This window comes from Emydura macquarii, unplaced genomic scaffold (genome assembly GCF_026122565.2).
Source record: "Emydura macquarii macquarii isolate MOO-44397 ecotype Brisbane River unplaced genomic scaffold, CSIRO-AGI_Emac_v2 contig_1676, whole genome shotgun sequence".
Lineage (NCBI taxonomy): Eukaryota > Metazoa > Chordata > Testudines > Chelidae > Emydura > Emydura macquarii.
This window is the reverse complement of record NW_027131813.1, coordinates 2,181,001-2,201,271: the sequence shown is the minus strand read 5'-3', so window position 1 is coordinate 2,201,271 and position 20,271 is coordinate 2,181,001. Positions and strand designations below refer to the sequence as shown.

General features: G+C 40.1%; 1 protein-coding gene and 1 long non-coding RNA gene across 2 annotated transcripts in view; both read left to right on the top strand.

The window, feature by feature from the left end:
- Positions 1-19,419, top strand: part of LOC137158413 (uncharacterized) — a 45,982-nt gene extending 26,563 nt beyond the window's left edge. The window contains exons 3-4 of the long non-coding RNA XR_010921412.1: positions 15,625-15,739; positions 19,401-19,419. This is a non-coding gene — a long non-coding RNA (uncharacterized lncRNA). The remainder of the gene's footprint in view (positions 1-15,624; positions 15,740-19,400) is intronic.
- Positions 1-20,271, top strand: part of XKR6 (XK related 6) — a 298,249-nt gene that overhangs the window by 68,629 nt on the left and 209,349 nt on the right. The window lies entirely within an intron of this gene.

Sequence of the window (20,271 nt, the reverse complement as noted above, 5' to 3'; positions counted from 1 at the left end):
CTTTTTACTGGCGGTGGATTGGGTAACAAGAAAGACCTTTAGAACAACTGAAGGGCATACAAGGAACTTTCACGTAGAAGTTAGAGGACTTTGACTTTGTAGATGACATCAACATGCTATTCCATTCCCATAGAGACGTGCAAGCCAAAATGAATGATCTCCAGGCCTATACATAATTAGGAGGGCTGATGATCAACACAGAGAACTAAAACCATGAGAATCAATACACAAGAAACACCAATGACACTTCCTGGAACTGACATACAAGAAGAGGTCCAATATTTCACTTATGTTGGCAGCATTTTAAGTACAACAGGTGGAACAGACGAAGACATTAAGGACAGACTAGTGAAAGCCAGACATGCCTTTGTAACTCTAAAGTCAGTCTGGAGAAATCTTGCCCTCCAAACTAAACTTCGAATATTTAACACCATTGTAAAGTCGTTCCTACTATCTATAGGAATCTTGGAGACTTATTAGGACTTTATTATCCAAACTCCATAAACAGCTGCCTTACACAAATCCTCAGTATCAGCTAGCCAGCAAAAAATCACAAACTAAGAATTCTGGAGGAGGACAAATCAGAAATCGATAGGAGAGGAAATTATGGAATGAAAGTGGAGATTCCTTGGATCACATAGAAGAAAGACCTGAATAACATAACAAGACAGGCATTGGACTGGAACCTGCAGGGCAAGAGGCAATGAGGCAGAACAAGGATGACATGGAAATGGACAATAGAAACAGGATTGAAAGCTATCAGAATGATGTGGAAAGAACAGCTGGAGCCCGGCAAAGATGGAAGGCAGTGGTGAAGGCCCTTATCACAGGGTGGCTGGCCTCTGTGAATGAAGTAGGTCCAGTTCTCCTGTATTAGGACAGGTGCTCACATTTGGCCAATTAAGAGGGTGGGACAGCAGCTGGAGCTATAAAGGGCTAGGGAGACTCTGAGACAGGGAGAGACCCAGTGAGTTGGAGAAGCCTGGTAAATCAGTGCTGCCTGAGTGAGAGTCAGGGGCAGATGAGAGCTGCCAGAGACTGTATGTTTGGGATCTGAAAAGGTAGCAAGAGGAGTTTGCTGGCTGGCATCCCCAAGCCAGAGAGCGCTGAAGGCAGGGGAGCAGTAGAGTAGCTTAACCAGTGACATCTCCAGGGCCAGAGAGCTGGGCCCAGAAGACCTGTGAGAGGGCTGGGGGAATGAGGAATGATCCCTTGTTAAAGATCTCCCAGCAGAGAGGCTGAGCGTGCTCCCTGTGGGAAGTGCATGGCAACACTCTCTAGTAGAAAGGGCTGGGGTGCCTGTTCTGTTGTAAGGGTAAGGGAGAACTGCCAAAGACTCTGAGCATGGTTGAAGGTGCCAGCGTACAAGATGTCGGTCGGGAGATCCTAGTGACGTTTTGCACTGTGGTGAGAATTGAACTGTCTGTATTTAGGTCTTACGTTTTGGAACCTTTGCACCATGTTTTGTAATAAGCCATCCTCAAGAGGGGTGTTGTGTCGAGAGCTTGCATGGAGCTACTAGCACTCTGAAAGGGGAAAACAAGGCAGGTGTTTCTGTCATACTGCGGCCTGTTGCAGGAGGGCATCTGAGGCGTGGCCTCTCTATATTCCACATGGAGTAGAGAGGCAGGAGAGAGACGTTTTTATTAGTGAAATCTGTTGACAATTAATAAAAGGCTAGAGGAATTTTTAACAACTAACCAATTAATACAGTGGGAGAGTTCACTCTCAGTTCAGTGTGTGCTGAGAAGTAAGCATGCCATGCACAGGACCATTCATGAGCAGCACCAGGCCTCCAGTGAAACTCAGATTTCAGACACCTCCTCTGGGTTCAGTTGTTTTTCTCTCTTTAAATTTTCTCTCTTTAAATTTACATCCTCGGTCTTCAACTCCTGGAACACCATCAGTCACTGAAATGGATAAGTAACCTATATGCTCGACTTATAAGGATAATAGAAAACTAGGTATGTCATGGAGGTTTAACTAGCATTTACTCTCAGATAATGCACTGACACACTAGAATTTGAAATAAGGATACTGCAAGGGGGGTGTATTGCTATTAACTTTCACATCCTTTACTGTTCAGCTTAGTTCAGTAGGGTAATTGGAGCAGATGTGATTAGTTAATAATATAATGCACAGATAGGTTGGTAGGGTAGTCCTGTTTTAACAGGGCATCTGATGCAGACACTTCATGTGCGTTTCCCTAGAGATTTTCTTTTTCCAGGTTTGCACAATTTCAGTGAAAACAGATATCCTAATTACTGTTCAGTTATTATTGTCACGGTATCCTCATACTCCCTGCTGCAATAATGGCTTGACCTTAGCAGCAAGGAAAGCTTTGGAGTTTCAGGGAACTAGAGTAGGAAATGTTGCTAATACCAAGGAAGCATGAGTGAGAGGTTCTGAGATTAGTAATGCCCTGAAAGCCCTTCAACAGTCATCACATTAGCCCTCCTCTTTCCTCGTTAATTTTAGTTCCAGAGAACATCGTTTCAAAACAAACCACTGACCCTCAAGTCACTTCACCATCCTGGACCTCAGCTTCCCCATTTGTAAAATGGGGATAATGACATTCACCTCCTTTGTAAAGTGCTTTATGATTTACTGTACATAAAAGCTTAGTATTAGAATTATTACCCTGTTTAAAAAAAATTTTTAAAAGTCACAGGTGTAAATGTCTTTCCAATGTCTTTCAATATGTTTGAGCAGCATCTAACACAATGGAGCCCTGCTGCTGATTGGGTCTCTAGGTGCTATCGTAATGTTAACAATAATACAGAACAACTAATTTTCTCCTATGTAAATGTAATTAGGAGATTCAAAGTGCTGTTCATTGACCTCTGAATGGGTAAGAGAAGTCCTGGATACCTAATAAGTCTGAAAATTTTTCCATTCTCCATTTATAAATCCATGTTTATAAAGCACCCTTTCTAAAGTTTTAATTATGAATATTAGAACTGGGTTTGTAACTTCTTTATCTTGATCAATCAGTGCGCACTCTCTTGTTACCTTGTGGTCCATGAATCTTTTCTTTGTTACACTGACACAAACAGTAGAGGAACTTATCTGTAACTTGACTGTTCCTAACATAATTGGAAAGAAATATACACACAAGATATAAAAAACTCAGGTTATTTCTACAGTGCCAATCTGGATTGATGGAATTGGCCTGGTACTGTTCCCAAAAGCACAAGTGTGACTTTGTAATGGAGGCACTGGATATAAATAATTGCTTAAAGCAACTTAGGCCAAAGTCTGAATCTTCACCTTTATCCTTTTCTGTCCCATTTGTGTTTCCTTTTGTTCCCTCCCCTGCTTCCTCCAGTCTGAAAGGCGCAGGAATGGTATGAAGATTTACATTTAGGTTTTCACATGGCTTCCTTTCATATCTTTTCAGCTAACTTCCCACTGCACTATCTACAAATATTAAAAGATGTTTGAAATTATCCAACCCCAATGGTGCTTGAAATTGAGTCATGTTCTGTTGTGTCAACAAAATGCTTCAAGTGGTGATTGTAGAAACTAAAATAAAGACTGCTAGTGATAATGCTTCCACCGTGCTGCCATACCAAGAAGAAAAGATGGTTCATCTTCTGGTTGCTCAGGTGTATCACTCTAATTTACCTGTTTGCAGTGTTACTCGGTTCTTCCAGACCTCTTTAGACATATGCCTTAAAAAGCATTGCCCCAAAGTCATTTAACATCTAAAAAATTGGTCATTTGCAAATTTAGCTTGAATGGCTACTTTTTCATTGTATATATGTGGATGCATTGTGTTGATGATGATTAAGAATTTGGCCCTCCATTAGCTGTTGGGTGCTAATAGAGCAAGTCACACCCATTGAAAAATTCTAAAACGCCTCGCTTAGCAGCATTGCTCCTTACTCCCTATCATATTGGCCTGTGTTTTCCAGTGATTTTGGATGCCTCTGTTTTTAAAGTGCCCAACATGACACTTCTCATCCGTGTTCTGAAAATCAGGCGTCTTTCAGGTGTCTCAAGTTGGGCACCCGAAATTTGAAACATGCAAAATCACGAGTCACTTTGGAAAACAGTTCTTTCCTGTGAGTTCTTAGTAAGGATGTTTGCATAAAAACAGGATCTTTGTCTCCTCTGAAATCTATTCCTCAGCGGTATCCTTTGTTTGGACTCGCACCAAAAGACAATGACATACAGAATCTCTATCCATCTATCTTATCTATGAATCACACTTAAGGCTTGTCTACACAAACTCTTAGTTTGCAGCACGCTGGGGTGTAAATCGACCCTGCACTAAGTGTGGGTGTGGACCCTGCTGCTGTGCATTAAAAGTGCCCTAGTGTGCTTCAATCAATTCCTGTTCCAAAGCAGGGTTGATCGAAGTGCACCAGGGAACTTTAATTGCATGGAAGCAGTGTCCACATGGACACTTTGTGTGCGACAGACTAGTGTGGGGGTCGTTTACCACCCAGCTTGCCACAAATGAAGCATTTGGGTAGACAGGCCCTTATATAATACACATTTCCCATCATGGCCCTCTTCTCTCTTCATCGCCACAGTTCAAGATATAGATGTTCTAGACGGAGAGAGTTGAGAGGAAGGGGAAAAGGGCAAATTCTAGTGTCAAGTAGAATCTTTTTTGTTACCTCCCCCTGGAATGGTTTAGTCTCCTGGTATTCCTGTGTAATGTGTGCAATGAGAACATACCCAGCATGGTTCTTCATGTAAACCATCTGCTGACATTCATGTTCTGATTTAAACTAGTAAATTCATCCTTCATCTTTATCACTTGAAACTTCTCTTTTTAAATGAAGGTTAGCAAGGGAATGAATTTAGTATCATCCTGCAATGTAAGTGAGATGGTATTTTCAATCATTTTCATGGCAAGATGGAAGAACAGCTGACATTGACAATACAATGGGTGTTTTCCTTAAGTTTTTATATATAACATAACAAAAATCCCATTGTGAAGTCAAATATTGCTTTTGTAGATGTGATCAGTTGCCACCTTCGGTATTTCCTTGTATGTAATGGCACTTCCCCTGCACGGAGGGCTTCTGTTCTGTCTTTTTAGTTTGTAAACTCTTTTGGGTAGGGATATGTCTCCTTTTGTTTATACAACAATTTGCATTGTGGGTGCTACCAGAAAAATTACTACCTCCCCCTAGCTTTATAGTAGCTTAATTCTGGTTGCATGGGTAGCCTAATTCCAAGTGCTTCCAATCTGTTGCACGGTCTGTCATTTAGGATACCAGATGTTCTGGGTAAGATTGTTTTGGGCATTGTGTGACAACCACTTGACAATCTTTTAATACTGACCCATCTCAGGATTTCTTCTCCTGCTGCAATGACTTATCTGATATCTAAGCGGTGTGGTATTTTTGCAGCATCTAAAAATTTGAAACCACCTGTATTTGTGGATTGATAAATCTTCTTAATGAAAGTTTTAGCTGTATCTGCCAAGAATATCCTTTGAAAAATTATTTTTATCAAAATAGCATGTTGGCCTTTCAGTTAGTAGGGAACTGTTACAGTGCTGGAAAGATGCTAAAAAAATGTCCATCTTTGTTGTTGATTTCCTGCCCCACTCCTCCTCCCAAAGTGAAAGTAATAATTGTTCTGTGTTTTTTGTAATGTCCAGTGGAATTTATTAGGGTCTGTGGGCCATTATATTTAAATCCTGTAGATGTGTTGGATTATTCAGCATTTCTGACTGCACCATTTAGTTCAGGCCTATGCATCTTGTAATGACCATTAAAAGTTCTAGTTCTCACATTTTGTAACACTCTCACGAGCCAGGAAGTATTACAGGTTTTACCAGTTGATCTGGTAACTCACATCTCACTGAACTGGTCACTGAAATCAAGTATTGCTGGAATTGTGGAATCAGGTTAGTGACAGGTAGAAATTTGCTGTCCATAAACAGTATTTTCTTAGATTCCTGTTTTGTTTTTATTTGTTAGTTCTGAGCAAGTCTCTTTCCCACTGTTCTCTAAAAGAAAGTTCATACACTTTGCAGAGTCAGAAACTCAACTCCTTTCCTGGAATTTGGCTTTATTAACAAAATAATAAGTCTCTTTTTGAGCAGGATCAACAGCACGCTGGTTTTGTCTTCTTTGGCCACTAATAGTCAAACTAAAGATAAGATGAAATAGAGCATCTTTGTTTTGGTTCTGATGTTTACCGAGAAGTAGAGAGCATTACTCTATTGGCTATTAATGTAGCCTCTGTGTTGGTACGTAATTGATTCAGTTGTCAAAATATGTATTCTATCCGTACTGAATGGAGTATCTGACTGAGAATATATCTACACTAATGGATGCAGAGGGATCGACTGAGTGGGCTGTGGGGACCCACTCAATTGGTCATAGAATCATAGAATATTAGAGTTGGAAGGGACCTCGGGAGATCATCTAGTCCAACCCCCTGCTGAAAGCAGGACTAACCTCAGCTAAATCATCCCAGCCAGGGCTTTGTCAAGCCTCAGCTTAAAAACCTCTAAAGATGGAGCTTTCACCACCTCCCTAGGTAACCCATTCCAGTGCTTTAATATCCAGCCTAGACCTCCCCCACTGCTATTTGAGACCATTGCTCCTTGTTCTGTCATCTACTACAATTGAGAACAGCCTAGCTCCATCCTCCCTGGAACCCCCTTTCAGGTAGTTAAAGGCTGCTATCAAATCCCCCCTCATTCTTCTCTTCTGCAGACTAAACAAGCCTAGTTCCCTCAGCCTCTCCTCATAAGTCTTGTGCTCCAGCCCCCTAAACATTTTTGTTGCCCTCCGTTGGACTTTCTCCAACTTGTCCACATCCTTTTTGTAGTGGGGGGCCCGAAACTGGACACAATACTCCAAATGCAGCCTCACCAATGCTGAATAGAGGGGAATAATCACTTCCCTCAATTTGCTGGCAGTGCTCCTACTAATGCAGCCCAATACGCTGTTAGCCTTCTTGGCAACCAGGGCACACTGCTGACTCATATCCAGCTTCTTATCCACTGTTACCTCCAGGTCCTTTTCTGCAGAACTGCTGCCTAGCTCGTCGGTCCCCAGTCTGTAGCTGTGCATGGGATTCTTCCATCCTAAGTGGAGGACTCTGCACTTGTCCTTGTTGAGTCTCATCAGATTTCTTTTGGCCCAATCCTCCAATTTGTCTAGGTCACTCTGTATCCTATCTCTATCTTCCCAGGGTATCTACTACTCCCCCCAGCTTAGTGTCATCTGCACCAGAAGTGCTCTCCAGTCGCTGCCATTAATTCACTCGCCCCCCAAAAAAGAGTAAGGCTGCATCAAACAGCTGGCGTCTCCCATTGACGCAGCGCAGTGAAGAAGCTGCAGTGTGGCAATGTAAGTAAGTCATACTGTAGCTTGTGTATCTCCCGTCAACTGCCGGCGTCAGTGTAGACCAGGCCTAATTGGGTCCAACTGGCTCGCACAAAATGTGCTTCAAAACTTTTAATGAGATGTCATGGTTTTAAGTTTTATTCCAAATTGATTATGGATTAATCAGAAAATCTGGCTGGCGAGGAAGGGTGCTGGACATTTTGTTTGAGAAAATGGGAGATGCTATTGGCACATTTTTATCGTATTAAAATATTTCTATTCTAATACTTGCAGAGACAAACACATATCTATATTGAGAGTTTCATTCATCTATAAGGTAAAAAGTAGGTTGAAGTGTTTGGAGAATAGCTTAATCTAATTTTAAAAATGGACATTTTCACAAAAGCATTTTCATTTCCCCCAAAAGTTTCTCTTTTCCAAAATTCTTCAACTGAACCTTTTTTTATTTATTAGTTTTTATTTATTATATTTTGACTTCCAGGTTTAGTTTGAGATGTGGATTGCCGATTTGGATTCCCCAAGTTAATCATATTAAAGTTCATTTTCAAAAATGCATTAAAGACAGCTAAAAATACATTAAACACTTGGCTATTATTTTCCACATAAGCAATTTCTTCAGTTGCCACAGGAATAACCTGCAGTTGTTAATGCAGAGAAGGCATCTGTGAGCTGTAGCACAACCTCTCGGTGAAGATGTGGTTTAAACTGTGAAAAGGTTTGAGATCCCTGCTTTAAGGGAACAATCCCACAGGGGCAGAGGACTAGTCTAGCTGCTGTAATAGGTTTTTTCCATCTCTGATACCTGAAAATAAAATAGAAAATCAGTTATTTCACAATTACCAAAAATCACATGGGCAGCTTTTTAAAAAGCTGTTTTCAAGAATGTGAAGGAAATACATGCTCCTTGAAAATTGTTGGGGCAGTAGTGAGTTGCACTGTATCAGGTGTAGGCACATTATTATACAAAAAATCAGCAAATTATCAGGAACATGTTCTGGTGCAAGTTTTTCAGGTTATTTAAAATATATTGTTTTGTTTTAATGATGTATATCCTTCAGTAAATTTGCCATTCACAAAAACTGGCTCCTTCTTCGTTTGAATAGTAATACTGAGCAGATTTTCCTAATTAATTTCAGTCTGAGTTATTTCTTAGAATATCACATGCAGCAATGTTCTCTTGGAGTACAAAAAGCAACTGTGGGTTACATCCAGCATTTCATTAGCAATAGTGACCTGAACACAAGAGTTTATTTATTTTTGATTAGACATGTCTCATGTGAGGAGTGTAAAGTAAAAGAGCAAAAGACGGAGTCAAATGAAACAGTTAGAAGATTCTGGAGCAAAGAGATAGGATATAGAAAGAAGGACTGTGCTGGAGAACAGGGTAGGTTCTAAAACAAAGCTGAGAGAATAACAGATGCATTTGGTTTCTGCACCCTTATGTCCAACAGTGTGAACAAATGAAATTGGATCGAGCATTTCCTTGCTCAGAGGTTAGGGAGTGGTGGTTCTTGGGATGCAGCATCCAAACTCCCCATCAACAGAAGCGAAGCTGTCCATTTTGCAGTGAAGGAAGTAGAATTATACAGTGCAAATATTTTTCTATAGAGACCATTTGTCCCTCTCTGTCCAGGAAGAGACCACAGTCCTGGTGCAATGAAGCTCAAGTTTAAGGGCACAAAACTCCTTTTATTGACTGCTGTGAGATAATGTGTTGGTCTAATGTGCTCTTGGAAAGCATTTGGCACCCTTCTTTGGTTCCTCTCATGTACCAATCAGAGGGCCAAAATCTTGGATCTTGCCAAATTAAATATACCTAGTCTTAACATCCAGAGAATATTATTGTCTTGGATGGAGAAATTCGGGAGAGAATACTTGATCGAAAGTCCATGGAGGTTGGTGGAAAGGCCCTCATTGATTTCCTTGGGCTTTGGATCAGGCCCAGAAGGAGTCATTTGGGCCATAGTTTTAAAGGTATTTAGGCATCTAAAGATGCAGACAAGTGCCTCATGCAGTGGTTTTCAATCGGTGGGCCACAGATTCTTGGGGGCCTGCAGACTATGTCTAAAGAGTCTGCGAAAGGTTGTTGTTACCATAGAACAGTGGTTTTCAACATGTGGTCTCCTATTTGCAAGATTCACACACCCAAAGAGAGGCCTTTGAAGACACAGAATTGCCATTGACACAAGACCAATCTGATGGGAGACCTCTTTGGATCTAGAACATCCTGCTGTTAACTGACTACCCAGATAGAGAAAACTATACACCCATAGTGTCATTGCCATCTATGAGTGGCGAGGTCATTCATTTCTGTTTTATAGGGGGCATGCATAGCTTTTGTTTTTCACCACTCATCTTAAGTCCCATAGATTTTGCAGTTTTTTGCTGCTCTTCCAGCTTTAGCTATAGTTCGTCAGTAGTCTCTCCAAGTAAGACATTATCATCCTCTAAAGATGAATCTTTAAATTTTCATGCCTCCTACTTTGGCCTCAAACAGCTTTAACAGATAGTCTATTAGAACATTAAATAACATAGGTGAGAGAATGCATCCCTGGCATACTCCTGATTCTACCGAAAAAGCCAGTCTGTAATACAACTGCGGACCCTCACACAGCAAAATGTACCACAGCATAGTTTTCCACTGGGCACGCTAAGTCCTTAGGCACCTCTTGCTGACATCCGCAGCAGTGATGATGTCCTGAGTCAAAAGCGGCTGCAAAGTCATAAACACAAGGTTAGCTTCTGTTTGTTGGCATAGTAGTTCTTCAGTAACATTCCACAGAGCATATAGACCATGGGTTGTAGATCAATGGTCATCAACCAGTAGAAAGACCATGCTGGTTGTGTCTTATTTTTGGGTTGAGACAGTATTAGTCAGTTCAGTAGTATGATCACAAACACCTTCCCTTGGACTGACAGCAGCATTATTCCCCTATAATTTGAGTGTGATGATTGCTCTTTTTTGAAAAAAGGGATGATGCAGCCCCTTTTCCAGTCTTACAGAATGTGACTGATTTACCAAACTTTTAAGACAACTCTTTGAAGCAGTGAACTAAATCTAGACTTCCACTCTAATGAAATATTGTCAAGACCCCAGTCACTTTATCATTTTGTATCTGTTTGACCACAAGCATCACTTCCTCTACCATCACCAGCCAGTTTTCTGCTGGATTCATTTTTTAATTAAGTTGTAGTTTACGTTTTGGTGGGGATCTGTTCTTGATTCACAAAAATACTCTCACCAGCACGTAAATCATATATCAATGTCCTGCCACTATTCTCCATTTTTGTCTTGAACTCCTCCAGAAGCCACAAGAATGGATGTCCAATTAAGACCTTCAAAGTCTCGAATACCCTTGTCTAGTCATGTCTTACAGAGACTTCCTCAATGCACTGCACCATACTGTTCCTCTATAGATTACGATCATTCAGACAGGCCTTCTTGACTGCTCATTTAGGACATTTTTTTCTTCTATTGCCCATTTCCTCCTCTCTTCATTGACTTGACTCTGACCTCCGAATGCATCCATTCTGCACAGCGCTTCTTTTTTTTCTCTCCCATTATTTGATTATATCGTCTGTAATACATGGTTATTTTTTTCATTCTCCTTAATCCCAGTATACTCCAGCAATCTCTGTGATAATATCCCAAAATAAAGTGCATATACTCCGTGATAGACTGCTGGTCATCCAATATAGAATACTTGATGGAAATCATTACAGTTTTACTGTTATCAATCTCTTCTTCATGAAGTTTATCAACAGAGAAGCAGAAGAAGTCAAATTAAAAGAACCCCAAATGTATAATTTTTTTAAAAAATCTCATGATTTTAAAGACAATCTCATGGTTATTTTGGAGGGTAGGGATGATAAATGATTTTTGAATGAGTGGAGTTGGTGATGCTGAAATAATGGAAGATAAAACCAGGATTTTTAAGGATAGTTCTTAAGGAAATCAAGCATGATTCAAAATGGGATCTAACCCAGTGGCTAAAAAAGCAAGCCAGTGTCTAACAGGAGGGCTGGTCCAAGTTCTGAGATTCAGGGGAAAAAAACCAGAAAAATGCTAACTTTCGCTTGGTGGCGGACCTGGAAAATTGTGTAGACAAGGAGAAAGAAGATGAGAGTGATTGCTGAACATTCAAAGTTACATGATTTATGTTATAGATAGCCTTGGGAAGGACTTGGAAATAAAGACAGAAATATATGAACTCAGCCTGTGAAGACTGAAGGTAAATAAATAAGAGCAGAGAAGTGTGTGCTAGAGTTTATTAAGATTCAGAGTGAGGAAAAAGAAAAACCAGCTTCAAATGTTCAACAGGTGAGGATGAAAATGACATAACGGAGTGGAGATCTGAGATTTGAAGATGGGCATGAAAAGTCTCAATTGGAGCCAAAAGGAAGAATACATAATGTGATACTTTGTCTTGAGTTTCTACCTAAAAATGGCATCAAGTCTGAGAAATGAAGAAGGTATTAGGGCAGATGATAAATGTTAGTTTGTGTGTCTTTTGCTAGTTCCTCTTCAAATTTTTTTTTTGGCTTACCTAATTATGTTTTTACGCTTGTCTTGTTGGAGTTTGTTCCTTTCTATTTTTCTCAGTAGGATTTGACTTCCAATTTTTAAAGATGTCTTTTTGTCTCTAGCTGCCTCTCTTATTTTTTTTTAGCCATGGTGGCATTTTTTTGTTTTCTTACTGTTTTATTTTCTTTGGGGGCATATATGTATTTTAAGCCTCTGTTGTGGTGTTTTTAAAGAGTTTCTATGCAGCCTGAAGGCATTTTACTCTTGTGAGTGTTCCTTTTAATTTCCGTTTAACTCACTTTTGCATAGTTTTCCTTTCTGAAGTTAAATGTGACTGTGCTGGGCTTCTTTGGTATTTCCCTTCCCTCCATGAGGATGTTAAATTTCATTACATTATGGTTGCTATTACCAAGCTGTTCAGCTGTATTCTGGTATTCTTGGACCAGATCTTTTGCACCGCTTAGAACTAAATCAGGAATTGCCTCTCCGTTTGTGAGTTACAGAACTAGCTGTTCCAAGAAGCAGTCATTAATGGTGTCTGGAAATTTCATCTCTGCATTCCATCCTGAGGTGACATGTTCCCAGAAAATATGGGAATAGTTGAAATTCCCCATTATTATTGGGTTTTCTGTTTTTTGTAGCCTTTCCCATCTCCCTGAGCATTTCAGTCTCTGTCACCATCTGCTATCTTCTTATCATTCAAGCATGAAATTTCTGTCCATAAAGATTCTGTGGTACAGTTTGATTCATTTAAGATTTTTACTATATTTGACTCTATGCTTTCTTTCACATATAGCGCCACTCACCCACCAGTGCTACCTACTCTGTCATTCCTATATTATTTTATATCTTGGTATAACCTTGTCTAATTGATTATCAGTGTTCCACCAAGTTTCTGTGGTGCCTACTATAACAATATCCTCCTTTAACAACAGGCACTCAAGTTCACCCATCTTAGTGTTTAGAGTTCTTGCATTCTGTGCGCAAGCTTATAAAATGTGACAGTATTTGGTTGTTTGCCTTCATGTGATGTAATGGAATGGGACTCTGTTTGTTTGACTGTTTTCTCTTCAGTTCCTACCAGTACTTTATCAACTTCTATCCTCTCCTCTTTACTAGGGTATAGGTATCCCCTTTAATAAATCCTCCCCTAAGGGATGTGTCTGTCTGAACTGTGTGCTCTTTCACACCTGTCAGTTTTTCCCCAGCTCTTAGTTTAAAAACTCCTCTACAACCTCTAATTGTACATGCCAGCAATCTGTCTTCGTTTTGCTTTAGGTAGTGCCCATCCTTCCTGTATAGGATCCTCCCTTCCGAAAACATTCCCAAGTTCCTGATAAATCTAATCCCTCCACAGAACACCATTGTCTGTCTCCTCCATGCATTGGGACCCTGCAGTTCTGCCTGTCTAGCAGACCCTGCGTGTGGAACGGGAAACATTTCAGAGAATGCTACCAGGGGGGTCCTGGACTTCAGTCTCTTATCTAACAGCCTAAATTTGGTGTCTAGGATCTCTCTCCTACCTTTCCCTATGTCACTGGTAACAACATGTACCATGAGCAACGGCTCCTCCTCAGCACTGCATATAAGTCTGTCTAGGTGTTTTTCAAGGTCTGCAACCTTTACACCTGGCAGGCAATTCATTATGCAGTTCTGCTGGTCATCACATACCCAGATGTCTATATAAAAAATGGGCCTTAGGCACCTTTACCCTGTGTCTCTAGCATCTCTCACAGATATAATGGGGTAGATCCTCAGCTTCTGTAAATTGTCATAGCTCCGTTGAAGTCAGTGGGGTTTTGGAACTTATACCAGCTGAGGATCTGCCCGATCATCTCTGTTTTCCTTTTCCTACTGCACCGTGAGCTTTAAGTACACACTTAGAGCTTTGAGTGTGCTGTTCATGGGAGGCATTCATCAAGAAGAGGCATTATTATTGCATATCAATGTACAATATAGCAGTGTGAGCAAACCTGTTTTTGGCCTTTTTTCCAATACATACCTCTCATCAGCTGGCTATAACACCACTCTGAGTACAGTCTGCTATGTGACTTTACATCAGGGTTGATCTGTATGTTGTACTAAGAACAGAATTGTACTTCGCACTAATGACTGGAAAACCCATTGTACATTACTGAATTGTGTGGATTAGCAAGTAATTGAATAATCACAATGTAAAAAAACCACACACACCCCTCCCAAAATTTAAGCATAAGGCATCACAAACAATTTTTGTTGATTTATTTTCATAATTTTGTCCAATTTTTTCTTAGTTCACTGGTAAGTATCTAGTATATTGTGTAACAGTACTATCAGAGTGCACACTGTTATTGCACCTTCATTGAGAAGTGGGGAAAGAGAGAGAGAGAGAGAGAGAGAGTGTGTGTGTGTGTGTGTGTGTGTGTGTGTGTGTGTGTGTGTGTGTGTGTGTGTGTGTGTGTGAGAGAGAGAGAGAGAGAGAGAGAGAGAGAGAATTAGTGTGCAGATTAGGGAATTTTCACCGTAGTTCATGTTCTAATAATTAAACCTATAGAAAAGAAAACACTGCTGGACAGTGTGACCAAAAATGATTTCGAACACAGAAAGTCGGTCAGAATTAACAGAGTTCTGTTTTGCCCAGTCCTTTTTCCTCTTAGTAACCTCTGAATGTTACAATTTATCAAAGAGAGAAACAAATTCTTAAGAAGCAATTGCTATTTGTTTTGGTCAAGCATTACTCAGTTGCTCTGTCAAAAAGTCATTCTCATAATCATCCTGTAAATCCCTTCAGCAATTTCATTTGCCACTCTGATTCTTATTTTTACACGGTTGGCTAGAATGCCGTCCATCTGATCATGGTGTAAACTGGGGAACTATTAGATAGCATTTGTATTCCCTGCACTAAACTTGGTGTTGGAAATGTTTTCTAACGCGTTGGAATGATAATTGTTGTTTTTAAACTAAAAGGTCTACAAACTTTCATTACATTTTTGGAAGATTTGTGTCTCTCAAATATCAAACTTGAAAAGAAAGGATTTTGTTCCATTAAATCCCAGTTGGTAGGAAAAGCAGCTTGAGAGCTGGGTAAGTGAATTAACATGTGGGTTACATTTACAATAGTAAGAAGTATGTGGGAGATGCTTATTCAGACTCTGTTAAGGAAATAATAGGATTAGTTCTTGTAGTGTCAGTGCTGAAAATTTTAAATGCAGACTTCATACTGACATGAAAACATAATATTTTATTAAAGCTGGGTCTTTGTGTGAAATCGCGGACAATGACCATAAAGATGACTATGCTTTGAGACAGTCTATTTGAATATTTTAAGGTGGTACTTTTGCGCACACACAAAAGGTGAATTAAGTATGTTAAATAGCCCATTGATGATCCTACCAGATGCTATTATTTGCAGTGAACTTGATCTTGATTGGTACAACATAACTGGTAAAATGTTTCATAACCTAAAAGATTGATACATCAGTGTCAAATGTTTCTTTTTTTCTTAAAGCCAAATTTCATTGCTATCCTTAGATGTTAGTATATGTAATGGAAATATTGGGCAAAAATCTACATTATTTCCATTGTAATATTATTTTTTGTTAAATGAGATTACACATTCATTGTTCAAATGTATGTACTGTAAATGTATATACATTTCTGTCCATCCTTCTGGGTAAAAATATCTTCAACTCTTCATATGTGCATTAGTCCAGCTGCCAGATGGAGAAAGCATTATTATCAGTTTCATGTTTGTTTTATCATTTTGTAATCATTCATATGTACCTTTATTTTTAGCTTAAGTGAAAGACATGAAGCATTAAGACTGATTTGAGGTTAATTTGAGATCATCTGATTTCCTGCTGGAAGTTACTGTGAGATATCATCGCCCTGAACAACTTCAAACAGAATGGTAATGGAAAAAAATAGGGCTTTTTATTGTTCTTTCTCTTTCATTTCTGTGTTTTCACATCCCAATTCCTCCTCCATTAGAGAACTGTTTCTTATTACCCAGATAGGTTGTAGTTTTGTGAACATAGCATTTTGCATTCCCATAACTCTTCATTCTGTAACTTCCCCAATAGCAATCACTGCTGGAATAGGAGGGGAGGTAATGCAGCATTTTACCAGACAAAAGAACTCGATTAAGATTATTGGATGAAGTGTGTGTTTAAAACAGAGTTTACTGAATTTGGCTCGTCAATACCAACAAATTTACGCCTGTATTCAGGAAAACACTTAAGCATAAAAGTGTGCCTAAGCACAAAGTTAGGACATGCCTAAGTGCTTCTCTGAATTGGGACCTTAGTAATGAAGTTAAAAAAACTATATTTGCACTTCAGATTGGTTTATAATAAGCACACAAAAATACCTTATTTACTGCTTTTGGTATTTGGTAATTAGTGTTTGTGTGTGAACTTTTTGAAAGAAATAATCTCACTTTGGGGTGAGAAACTCATACACCTAATACTGCTGTCTGTTTTGAATTGCAGCTATAGTAATTAGTCTTTTAAATATATCAGTGAGCATAAGTCTTATGTTATTTCATACCATTTGACATGCTGTCCTCAGAAGCTAAATGGTCTTATGATCCTGGAAGACAATAATAGATAGTAGTGGATAGACTGTAATTCAGAGTTAATAAAAATAGGAACTCGTTCATGATGGCCATGCTAAATATTTATATGTATATTTTTTACAAGGCGTTTATTGCACATATAAGAGTACTGTGTACTACAGATTACAGCACCCTATCTTTTCCCATCTCTGGTACTGCACATTGCCTGAAACACTACACTCTAGTCTTCCTTCCGTGTTTATTTTGCTTCCATTATGGTTAATGGGAGTTAAGCACTTGGAACAGGAGGTAATTGTCATCCATATATATGTATTTAATCTAGTTTATGGTTTTGAAGTGTATTGGTCTTTTTATCTACTAAATTTTTTGTGCCTTTGCCAATGCTGACCCTGTTTCCAGAATAAGATCAGGAGTCTACACTTGAAAGTAGTACCAGTGCAACTCTACAGGTTGTGTGGGGGGAAGGGTGGGGCAGGATGGATCTTGAACCAATGGAATTATATTAGTACAACACCTAGCGTGGACACGGTCTTACATGAGTATAATTATTCCCAGTCTCACATGGGAATAGCTATACTGAGCTGTGTCTACACTTAAAATGCTACAGCAGCACAGCTGCAGCACTGTGGACACTCACTACAGCAATGAGGGTTGTTCTCCGATAGCCGTAGCCTCTCCAAGAGGTGGTAGCTAGGTTGACAGAAGAATTCATCCGTTAACCTAGCACTGTCGATGCTAGAATTTAGGTCAGCTTCACTACGTTGCTCAGGGGTATGGATTTTTTCACACCCTCAAGTGATGTAGCGGGTCGACATAACTTTATACCAGGCCAGAATTACACTTGAAAGTGTCTCTATACCAATGTAACTGTGTCCGCACTAGGGGCTGTACTGCCTTAACTATACAGGTGTAGTTAAAGCAACACAACTTACTAGTGTTGACAAGGCCTTGTGTGAGGGGAGATTTTCAAAGGTACAGAGGGCAGTTAGCTGACCCGTTCCCATGCGAAGTCAATGGGAGCTAGCCTCCCGACTCTAATTGGTGCCTTTGAAGATCTTGCCCATGATCAATATAGCAAAAGCATAACAATCCATTGCTGGCTACAAATCTCAGAACCCTTTGTATCCACCTGCTTCAAGATTTATCATCAAGCCTATGTATTTGTAACTCTGACCCAACGCATCCTTGACTTTGCCACAGATAACTTCATGCGTAGGTGCCCTAGTGGCCTATATACCTGCACTTGTTATGCTGTGAATAGCCTTAGCAGTTGGATATGTATCAATATTTATTTTAATCAAAACCATCTGCCAGCATCCTGTAGTCACTGAGGAAGCCCTGTGACTATCACTGTGGATTTTATCTTTTTGCTGAACAAAGCTATTCTCTCCATAAAAGCCTTAATTAAAAGACATCCCAGAACAGATTGGACCTTTGAGGGCCTGGGTTCCATATGGAAAGCACTACATCCTGACTACAAAAAGCCATCATGAGTTGTGACAAGGACTCAGGGACACGGCTGTCTGACCATATGAGATTTTGCTGATGTCGGGTTAAGCAACTACAAATTATACATGGTTGAAACCCACAGCTGATTTCAAAATGCTGTTTTCAATAATCTGAAAACCCCAGGAGTTCCCTCTGTAGGAATGATGTTTTTCTTTAGCAGTAAAGTCTAGTAGCATTACAAAATAACTCCTCACGCTTCCTTCAGGTAGGATAAAATCCTGGCCCCACTGAAATCAGTGGAACTGACTTCCCTTTGGCTTCTGATCCTGCCTTGGGAATCACTCTCTGGACCCCGGCACCTTTGCAGAGTCCTATGAGAAGGGGGACAAGCATGCACATGCTGGTGGATCCTGTTAGAAATAATCAAACAGGTTGTCCCAGGGGTGGATTGAGGAGACAGAACCCTTCATTGCCTGCTCGTTCCACCTCGACGCCGTGAGTGAGCAGCGAGGGGGTTGCTTTACAATTCTTTTATCCATAACCGTATGTAAATGCATACATTTCCAGCAACTCCCCATAGACCCTTATTTGGTTACATTGACACCTATAAAATGAATATTAACAACTACATAATGAATATAATTATACCCGCCCCTGTTTGTTGTTTACAGGATTACCATACAGAGGTCAGGCACATCACCTTAAAACCTATACATTTTACATTAACGTTCTTTGAAGTAAAGGCATGCCAGGGGGAGAAGGAAGATAATGCTTTCTTCCCACCAAAAGGCTTTGCACAGGAATGGCGATAGACTCATCCCCTGCGCAGATGGCCAGGAAGGGATGAGAAGAAGAGAGATAACAGACACTAACTAAAATTCACACCAATTAACAGAAACAAGGTTTGCCCTTGCCTTGACCCCGTTCCCTGTAATTTATACCTGACCACTTGTCCAGCTTTCAACTCTTTACTCTCCTACAGATCCCAATGCTGGACCAAGACTCTACAACTGTAGTTGTCATAGTCAAATCCCAAAGGAAAGTCAATGAAGCTATGCCAATTTACACCACCTAAGGATCTGGCCATTAGCGGCTCTGACACTTGAGCTCTTAGCTGAGATATCCGAATGTTATGTCTGCAGCAAACATACAATGTATACAAGAGTCATTTTAATTTACTTTCGGTAGACATTCATTTCTAAAAAACTGAATCTAGATGTAATAACACACCCCAAGGAGTATCTGTTAAAAGCCAAGAATTCACCAGTTCTGTTTTGGAGAGGAAATATTTTAAACAGCTTCAGCAAAGTCATGTAGTAAATGTGTGTGTCCTGAAGTAGTTACATAAGCGTACATTTTGGTTGTTTCCAACTTCATCATGAGAACGCTACCGGTTTCTGTTTTTCTGTAGTTTGAAGCATTATGTTGATCTTTATTTTACAAGTTTAATTTTTAACTTACTGATGGCACATTAATTAGTTAATGTTTGTCAAGTACCATTATTATTTACTTAATTCTTTTCTTTTCTTCTTTTCTTTTCTTTTAGGTCTGAAAGGTTTTTATTTGGTGATGGCATGTTCAAGAACTTGGACCAATATATTGTATTTAACGTTGAGATATTTTTAAATTTTCGTATTTATAAAAGCGACATCCAATCTAGAGGACCCCAGTGTGCTTTCAAACTATATATACATACACATAATACTGTGTACGGACTCACAAATGCAGCCACCTCTGGGGTGGGGGGGCACCCATGAGCTACCCTGTTGAACAATAAGGGTAGGGGAACTTTTGGTTAAGGCCCTGGGGGCAAACTTGACTCTTACCAATTTTGCCACGAGTTGTGTAATGGAGAGCAGACAGGACCTCTCTTTTTAACATACCAGCCCAAAGAGATACACATTGTCAATGGCCTGGTTCGTAGTTTATCTACCTCAGCACAGGAAGAGCCAAGTCACCTCTGCCCTGCACCAATTTATCATGAGCTCCAGGTTTAGCGAGAGCTCCAGTGTGACAGAAGAGATGCCCACTCTGCCATCCCTAATAGCCCAGGCCAGGTTAGGATGTGCAGGGGCTCTGTAGTCATTCGCAGCAGTAAAGTCAGCCACTAGCAGCTTTGGGTGGAATTTCAGTCCCGGGGAAGTCAATGGGAGTTTTGCCATTGACTTCCCCGGGGCCAGGACTTCATGCCTCCCGTCCACAAAGCATTTAAGCATGTTGCACTTGAACCACACTGTCAAGACCATCCCTATTCAGCAGAGCACTGAGGGAATGTCTCCGCTGCAGTCTTAGTGCAAGATTGCCGTTTGTGTAGACATACCCAAGCTATCTTTAATCAAGGTACCAGATAAGTGACACCACGGTAGCATGAGCTTCCATTCGGGCTTTACAAGCTTGCCTGGAATCCTGGCTGATTC